Below are 9,793 nucleotides of genomic sequence, written 5' to 3' on the forward strand. Positions count from 1 at the left end.
TTTCTGAGCAACAAAAAAATCAACAGAATATTGCAATCCACCTATAACTGAGACACACCTAAAAGCTGTCATACTCCCAGGCATCCTATTTTACAGATTATACCATTACTTGCACAATGGTATCTGAAATTCCTGACGTCGGCTGCAGACATCTGCAAGAGCAGATATCAGTTGTTTCCTATTACTGAGAATAGTCTGCAAGAAAAACAGGAAAATGTCAACAGGTTCCATTTTTGCAACTCAGGATGACAAGGCAATGCCTACATAGTCTATGATAAACCTTATTTTATATAGAAATAATTACTCCATGCACTCTGTTCAAATGGTTACAAATATAGATAATACCACAACTATTTAACTGTGCTACCGTACTTGTCAATCATAAGGTCCTAAAAATAAAATCCTGCTTTTCAGCACATCTGAGACAGAGTTTAAGCCAAGCAAAATCCCATATGTGTTAGTAGAATTTAGCTTTAAAACAGAGAGTCAGGGCATGGTGTCTTATTACTGAAGAAACAGCTGATTGTGTGTATTCTTGAAGTACGAGATAGAACCTGCTTTGGAAGTTGGACTTCAGTCATGAACTTAATCAGGTATCAGTCCCCAAGAAGATTGTCTTGAAGATTCCCAGCAGTACAAGAATGGCTTGAGATCATTTCCAAAACATCTGAAGCTGGTAGCACTTAGTAGGCCTCAAATGTTCTCTTTTATTAATGAGAGCATTGTTAGTCATATTAATGTAATTATTTAATAATATATTGACCATTTTGTTGCACACGAACGTTGTTATTTGTTTTCCCCCAATAAAAGCTACTGAGACCACATATTTATTAGAGATATTAAAAGTTAACATTATAAAATCCATATGTAGATGTCTTTAATCATTGACATGGATTTTCAAAAAGGCTGAGCATTCATTGTTTTCTCTGTGGTCTGCACTTTCATACTGTAATTATCCTTTGGATTGTGAAGATTTAATGTAAAGGTCTTTTGATAGCATTTGAATAGTTATAATGAAGTATATTTTAACTTGGCATCTAAATCATATCTGTGTCAATATACGTACTGAAACAAAAAGTAAATACATTGCAAGCCACACTGTTTCCTTATTACAATCCTTTCTCTTATCACAGTTACTCATACCATTCTGAAATCATATGAAATCAATAAAGGTTGGTTAGGAAATATTACTGTTTAAGCAGGCCTATGAAAGCCCAGGCATAAGTAAGTTAGACATTCAGAAGAAAATCAAAGCAGACATCTTAACACCTTTTATCAGGACTATCATTTTCTTTAAAAGAAGACAGTACCTTGCAAGGAGAAAAAAGGTGTCAAATTTGAACTGGAGTTATTGAAGGAACAATAGTAAAAACTATCTTTAATAGATCAGATTTATTTACATATATTGAATATTTATTTCCTTTCCTTATAAAAATTCTCCAGAATTACACGGATTATTAGCATATCAAGTATCTGTATAATGTATACAATTGGTTCTAAGGGAAACTGTCATGAATTCAGTATTGGTACAGAATTAGAAGTAGGAAACTTTGATCATTTATTTATTTGCCTGGGACCTGACCACTGGCACAAGTTATACCCTATTGCCAGCAGAGACTATCAATCTCATATAAAACCCAAGGAAGTAAAAAAATGTGTATCTCTGGGGCTCTTCTGGATCACTTGGAAACTTTCCACATGCAAAAAGATTGTAGATGTTGGACATTCATTCCATCTGGAATTTGAGGATAAGGACAATCAATCAGATTAGTAAAAAGTGGATCTGGAGAGGGGATGTGAGAAATTATTTTTTTCATTCTCTTTTTCTCCAATTTATATAGAAAACTACTAACTGCCTTTAAGCAGTATTTACATAGATTAGGATATGCTTGCTAACTTTGTTATACTAGTTGGCAATACACATTAAGTGTCACACGAGATTATGTTCTTTAAAATTAGGACTATCGGCAAAAGGACTGCCAGTTTCCCAGTAGGAAATCATCAGGATAATCACTGATTTGGGGAGTAGAAGGTAAGAGGAAGGTTTCTAAGCAGTTACTCAATTGCGCTTTTTATTTTGTTATCAACGTGTGGTGGGAGATTTATGCATCTGTAAAAGTATAACCCCATATGAAATCATTCTGGACTCGTTTTTTTTCTTTATTACCTTGACAGCAAAAGAAGAGATTTCTTGGTGTGTAATACTGCATGTGCTGCAAGAACTTCAGGAATGTATTTCTAAGCATTGTGAACAGTTACAGGTGGGAAACAATACCTATTTGTGTTCTTGTAAGCAAGGAAATAATGATAATGGACAACAAACAGTGCCAATAACATCCGAGTACACCTGTGGTATCTCATAATCTAAATTCAGAAAGCATCAAGTACCTGTAGCTGTTACTTCTGTGAAGAAAGAGACCTTAAAATACTGTCATAAATAAATTTTAGTGAGAAGTGAATTCCATGAGGTAGGACTGTTTGTTCTGCAGTAATTAAAATCCAATTACTGTTTTTGGCAAACTGCTGGTTTTCTGCATTATTTTTCCTTTTGTTTTCCCTCTGAAGTAGGTGTATTCACGGGTATTTCACCTGAATTTTGGAACTGTATCAAGGAGACATGCAGATTCACTAATATTAATGCACTTATATACATACCTAGAATTAAAACTTTCAATAACTTTGGCTTAACTGCATAAACTGTTGTGTTGAGGTTTTTCTTTGTTATGTTTTGTTTTGTTTTGTTTTTCTTCCAGATGTTCAAAAATAATCTAATATCAAGATATGTTAACATGTAAACATGGAGAAAATGGCTTGCAAGTTAAAAAATCTTTAAAATCTATACCTTGCTTGTCAGGAAGACATTACTGATTTAATTTTTTGTACCATACATCATGTATTTGCAGAGCTGAGTGGTGGACCTCTCCTTGAAATATGGAGATTGAGGCAGTTTCATTCCAAAGGCCAAACTGAAGAGCAAGGATCAGAGCACACAGTGGATGGAAGGATATATGCCTGAGAGGTACAGTCAATGGAAAAATGTCAAAGCCAAGTTTTCAGTCGGGTCACATACATCACCCCAGGCAAAAAGGAAAAAAAAATTAAAAAAGCATATGTGGATAGCTTTGATTGATTGATAATTATTTTATTGTGCAAAAGCAATTCCATTTATGCATGTGCAAAGTTGAAGAAACAAATTAGGGTTTGTAATCAGTACTTATTATTCTGAATTGAGATACTTGAAATAGTTCTTAAATAATGAAATAGATCTGGAATGTGCAGGTATAAAAGTAAGTAGCACCTGCTAGATGTTAAAATGTCAGCTGCAAAAGTACATTCAGCTTAAAACTAAATCAGCTGCTTTTTAGAGAGTTTCATCACTTAGCACACTATATTTGTAGCTGGAGCTACAAGCTACAGGCATGATGATTATTGTAAGGTGTTTTTTTTTCCCTGGATTTTCAAAATCAGCAAATAAGAAAGGAACCCAGAAGAAATTCACAAAGAAAAAGAGGTAAAAATATAAATAGCGAGGGCATCAACAGCTGTCAAGTACATTAAATGACTTCAGATAACAAAGCAAGGTCTGGTTTACAAAAATTAAAACCCACCTCCAAAGTAACAGCTTTTATTTGCTTTCCTGTGGCTTAGTGTCCTGCTAATAGTGATCAACACACCAAAAACCAATTCATGTTCAATCCATGTACTGTTATCTTTGGCAGCTTTCTAGATTTTAGGAACATTACAACATGACAAACTAATGAGATGGATTTTTAATTTAGGCATTAGAAACAGAGACAGAAGTGTGTTCCTAATAAGAAATTTTCCACTATTGAGAGTGCTAAAGCTATCTCATTTGATGCAGCCAAGATAAGGAAGGGGTGTCCCTTTAGAATTGCTTTCTGCTGTAAAGAGATAGTGCACTTAAGTTGTGTTTAAGCAGCACATGATTGTTTATTAGTTTGCTTTGAATCAATCGTTTAAAATATATGAAACAGTACAGATATTGAGTTGAAAAGCAATTCAGCTTTAAAAAAATAGCAGAAATTAACCCCCCCGATTTAAATCAGAATTTTAAGATTATGTGCATTACATGATTATTTCCGTGTTCTGTTTCTGTATTTTAGAATCTTCTGCCTGTATTTTAAGATGTATTGATATTTTTTGTGGCCATATTGCTGTAACATTATACAAATAATCCAGGACTAGACTACTGCCATAGAATTACATAGTCAGTAAGGAACTGCCAAGCATATTCATAGATGAGAAGGCATTTAAAGAAATTATTATGATTTCCATGTTCTGTAAGTTTTGGAATTTTATATTTCACACACAAAAAAAAATAGTTCAAGACATAATATGCAACATACTAGGCTGAACAAACTTCCTTAAAACTCTATAAAAGCAAATACTCTTGAATGCTTATTGAAAGATCTATTTTGAATACAAACCATCCACAGCCATGGCGTTCATTGCCATACAATCAATCTTTTTCAGTGAATGGGACTATTGTGAACAAATATTGCACCATGTGTAACAAAGTGCAAAACCACATTAAATGCTGTTTAATGCATTACATTTTTAAAGACATGGAATTAAAGGCATGCACAGGAAACTGTTAACAATAAAGTTGAGAAAAATACATGTCCCTTTGAAGCTGTGTTTTTCCACATCTCTGTGTTCTTACCGCTGAATTGCTTTCAGGAATACATGCAGTTCTGCCTACCCCAAGGTGAAGCCTGGATGCGAGTCCTGACAAGGCCAGGGCAATTCAGCTAAACACCATAAATCTGCAGGCGTTCGTTCACAAGCATGGTCTCGGTTTCACAGTCTGACCCTAAGAGTGCAGAGTGGTGTTTCTGTTTTACTCTAATTGTGGCATTTCTGTGTAATAGGACCAGCAAAAATGATCCTGTAAATTGCCTTTTAGCTTTATTTCACTCTCTGGAATGAAGACAAGTATTCAAATGCAGCTGAGGTTTCCAGCAAGCTGGATGGCTTGGCAGTTGTCACTTGTCCTGAAGGGCAGTTACTGACATACTGAAAACACATTGCTCTTCCCTTTCCTTAGCAATACTGCAGTCAGTGATGAGGACTAGGAAAAACAGGCCTTTCAGTTAAATCAGTGGACATTACTGTCTCTTATCCTGATTTAGCCCATATTGACAACTTTTCCCATGCTTCTACACTGATATTTTTACCCGAATACCCATTTCATGAGCTCCCACCTTTTGTGTTTGCTTTCCAGTCCACTTAGAGCAACGTGAACTTTCACAGAAAGTAGTTTTGAATTGCATGTGCTATTATTGTCTGATAATCAGAAAATTCTAAATCAGAAAGCCAAGAAATCTAGAACCCATGCACGTATCTGTCAAAATCAACTGAGACAGGAAAAAAAAAAACAAAACAACAAAGCAAAACCTCAAAAACAGCAAAACCATCTCTTTGAATGCTTTCAAAGTGAATTTTAAGGATAAGAACATATGATCAAGGCAACCATATACTTCTGAACGACAGACTGGTTTTGCACTGCTGATGGCATTAGTCTGCCAAGCAGAAGCAAAACTTCCTGTTATTTCCTCAAAAGTCCTAAATTTTGTCTCAGAGGGTTTGCAAAGCTAAAGTAATCAGCATTTATAAAGCATATTGTTATTCTCAATTCTGTTAGAAAAAAACTATTGCTACGTACTTAGGATTTTCTTATTTACAGATTGGCTTATGCAAGGAAAACATGAAGGCTGTTTTGAAGGCCTTGGATTCAGTAAAGACTAAGATAAACATCATCACAGCCTAATCATGATAATATATAAGGTAGCTAAATTGAATTATAAGCAGTCTCTCATCTGCCTTTTGAACACCTCAGAAGAATGCAGCTGAAGGAGGCTGTTGGGGTGTGGGAGCTGAAAGCATGATCCTGGGCATAAGTTAGTGGGATCCCATAAGATATTTGTATTGTTGGTGCTCCACCATGTAGACAGCTATCAGCTCTTTGGACGGGGTCTTCATCACAGTCTAGTGGAACGTGTCCCTGCCTATGGCAGGGGGTTTGGAACAAGATGATTTTTAAGGTCGCTTCCAACCCAAACCATTCTATAACTCTATGTTTCTATGTGTTCTTAGCTGCAATTTTCCTGTCCTGCCAGAAGCCATTGTAATTCACTATGGTATTTGGCTAGTGCTTTTACCAGAATTAATCTATATTTATTTTGTGGTAGGCAAATTCATTTTAACAGTGAATTTTAACAATGAAATGTACTTTAAAGTTTTTAATTAGTCTTCTCATTCCTTCTGATGTACTAAGTAAATTGTGTTCATAAGAAGCAAAGTAATTGTTCAGAGTGAAATTAATCAGTATTCAGCTTTCCACAAGGAGTTTATGCAACTCTATGAGATGTCTGTTGTTTTTTTTTTTTCAATTAAATTTCTGCTGCTAATAGCAATTACTAATGGGTTATTGTCGATGTGGCTAATAAAAACGGTTTCTTTTTCTAGTTTAGCTGATATATTCCCAATTAAATTAATAAAGAAAACACTTTGAAAAGAAACACTTGTATTAGAGCTATGCTACCAGTGTTTTATAAGAAATTGTGTGATAATTGCTGTTTTATTTCATCTGTAGATCTAATAAAGAATTCTTAGACATATGTCCATGAAAAAAATAAAGCACCTTGGTCTAGCCATAATACTTATGGCACCAATCTCACTATTTCTCAAGCAGAGGAATACTCTGCAAATGACCTCAGCAGTGGCAACTGAATTATGTCATAGAGCAGTGGCAAAGGTCTGAAGAAGATAACCAACTTCTATAGAAAAAACATAAAGCATTAGAGCAGGAATTAGGATTCTAGTTGACCTCATTATGTAATTTAAATGTTATTTGACTGAAATTATGAAGTACCTTCATTAAATTATGCGACCATTATCTGTTTGGTGCTTGCAGTATTTGTTTCTACAGATATAGTTTCTCCTTTAACATTTGCATGCCTGGGACTTTCCAGTAAAAGAAGCACTGTAAACATTCACAGTTCCTCACATTTCCTATAAATTTTCAAATCCATGTTCCCAACATATCCAAAAGCCAAACTGCTTTAAATGCAGAATACCACCGCTGCTGCAGTCAGTCCTCCTTTTTAGCTAACCAGTGTGTGTATCCAGCAACATGTGAAATGAATAACTAATTACTTGCCCAAATCAAATCATCTTATACCTCATTGGCTAGTGCACTTTTGCTGCCTTGTGCCATTAGCCTGTTAAACACAATAACAGAAGTCAAGACTCTAACTTAACTCTGTGCAATGCCTTTGTAAGAAACACAATAAAATCATTCCAAGACCTTTATCGACTCTGTTCCATACAGGTGTCACATTTATAGATAGCTTTCTGTATTTAATAGGTTTTGAGATATCACAAGCAGTGTACCGGGGGAAAAAAGGGGAGGTCATTTGGTCTTATTCTACTAGCTTGGAACTAAAGGAAAAATTGTTAATTGAAAGTGCAGAAGAGTAAGCATAAGCAGCAGCTAAAATGTAATACTTCAGCTTAGTTTGAGACTTCCACCTTTATGAACAAGAGTCTTCCTTTTGTCAGAAAAGCTTCTTTTCTTAATATCATTCCCTGATGCAAAATCATAAACAAAATGGGAGTTACCCCATGAACATAGGAATGAGGAGCTCAGTACTCAAAATCAGTCTCCACTTCTGTGATAATCAAAAAGCAGACAAATCAACATTTAGTCAGAAACTCCTGTCATCCTCATCAGCAATACCTATTCCTATTACTGTATTAAGCCAAGCTAGCAAAATGCTTCCTTCTCTTCATAAATTCACAAAAAGGATTACAAAGAGGCAAATAATTCTCTCAGGTAACTGATACCTTCTTAATGAGTGATCCTGAAACCACACCGCTTGTCTCTGTCTTGGTGCAACAGCTGCATCATGGATGCAGCTGTGATCAGGAAAATAATAATTTTCATTCCTCTTGGTTCTCCAGAAGCAAAATCTGATGGTGCTCATGGGAAAAGTGAGAACAGACACTGCTGTATCAGTTTGACAGGTTTCAGAAGAGGCATCTTCCTTGTGATGGCAGTGAAAAAATTTAACTTCACAAAGAGATCACAACAGGCACATATTTAAGAAATAGGAACAAATCTGTTAGGCATAACAACAGCTGCCTATACAGAGCTGTTTCATTCAAAGTCTCTTTACAGAGCTTTGTAACAAGTGTCCTGAGCTATATCTTGTAATTTCTCAGATTGAGGGTGGGACTGAGCTGCCCAGCTGTGGGTTCAACCAGTTGGAGGCTTTTGCGGATGTGCATAAGGATGACAGAGAGTGGGCACCTGGATCTACCGTTTTTTTCAAGTTCTTCTCCAACATAAATTATTTCACCTGCTGCTTTTTTGTGCAACTCCTTCAGAAAATTACTTCAGTAAAATACAAGTGAAAACATCAAGTCGGAACAACTGTGGAAATCAAATGGACCTGATTATGACAACCAAGGAAAAGGAAAAGGTTGCTGAAAAACAGGCACAAGGATTAATGGTGTACTGCTGCACAGTAATGCATTCTTCCTTCCTTGCATGCCTTACTCAAGATTTTCTGCACTAGCACAGAGCTTAAATAAAATGCATTTATTTTTTGACTGCTGAAGCCATTAAATCCTTTGCAATGCTCTGAGGTAACAAAGAGATCACACCATAAAAGCATTTAAATAAAAAAGCTATATTGTGCCACACATTTCGCCTTAGTGTAGCTGGAGCCAAGTCAGTTTAATCAGTATAAGAAAAAGACATCTGTGGGATTGCGTTCACACCAGCACAGTGTACTGTGACTAATGTCTTTAAGTGCATTGCAGCACTAAGTCAGCCAAAGGCGTAAAGTTCCTCTCAGAAGGGTGCTAAGTGAGCCTGAGTGACAATGAGGCTCCTGCTCCCACAAGAGACTGAGTGCCCTTCATCCCTAAGGAGTCCCAGTGGCTTCCAGCCGACAAGCAAAGGGTGGTGCTACTGCAGGGTGCTGGCCTGCTGAGGCCATGGTGCCCGAATGTGCTGTTTTGGAAGCAGTGACAGCAGCAGCACGTTCTGATCCTGCAGCCTGAAACGAGCACTTCCCTCACCACCAAGCTATCGACACCTGATGACCCCTTCTAGATAGCCATTACGTTCACTTCCTGGTTTGTCTGTGGAGAGATACTGCTTGTATTTGCATGAATCTGTGAAATCGAGAGGCTGGAATATCTTATCCCTGATGTTTGTTGTATTGGGCAATGTGTAGCCTCTGCTTAATTTTCTCATAAATATACACACATACAATCCAGGGTGGAAATTTGTGAGCTGTGGAAAGCCCCAAGCTTTCCTCTCACTTCCCACCCTCAGGGGGAATTGGCTTTATTCTTCACATACCCTTGGAACAACGCTTACCACTCCTCAGGAGCTTAAATCTATGCCACCCAAACAAAAGAAGCCCGAGGGTGGCTGAGGGGCACCAAGAATGTCGCATGCCTGGTGGCTCTTGGCATGTGGGATGACAGCTGCTGGGGTGACGCCTCAGTAACCAGATACAGCAGGGCAGGGGCAAAGCGTGTGTCTGACAGAATGCTGCTGCACAGCATGGCCAGGGGACGGGCCTGCAGCTCTGCTCTGCTTGGCCTGCATCAGGGCCCGGCTGAGCCAGGTTTACCCCTGCATAGATGAGCACTGACCTTGTCAGCATCAGGTAAGACTGTCCTAAGCAGCATTTTTGACCTTTTTGTCCAAACTCACCAGCTGTGCACAGGAATCCTGGAGGCACGAGGACGT

The 9,793-nt window shown here is 37.2% G+C and overlaps 1 long non-coding RNA gene across 2 annotated transcripts; it reads left to right on the forward strand.

Annotated features, from left to right (window-relative positions):
* Positions 1-209: 209 nt before the first annotated feature.
* On the forward strand, positions 210-8,785 carry LOC133266704 (uncharacterized). Of its 2 annotated transcripts, XR_009742491.1 has the most exons (4): positions 210-676; positions 2,904-3,019; positions 5,708-5,808; positions 8,413-8,785. It is a non-coding gene; the product is annotated as an uncharacterized LOC133266704 (long non-coding RNA). The 2 variants fall into 2 exon arrangements; XR_009742490.1 differs by lacking the exon at positions 8,413-8,785 and having other exon boundaries at positions 5,708-6,024.
* The last annotated feature ends 1,008 nt before the right edge of the window (positions 8,786-9,793 follow it).

Source organism: Pezoporus flaviventris, unplaced genomic scaffold (assembly GCF_033815535.1).
Source record: "Pezoporus flaviventris isolate CSIRO_AGI_PZ_B2104156 unplaced genomic scaffold, CSIRO_AGI_Pfla_v1 ptg000007l, whole genome shotgun sequence".
NCBI classification, from domain to species: Eukaryota; Metazoa; Chordata; class Aves; order Psittaciformes; family Psittacidae; genus Pezoporus; species Pezoporus flaviventris.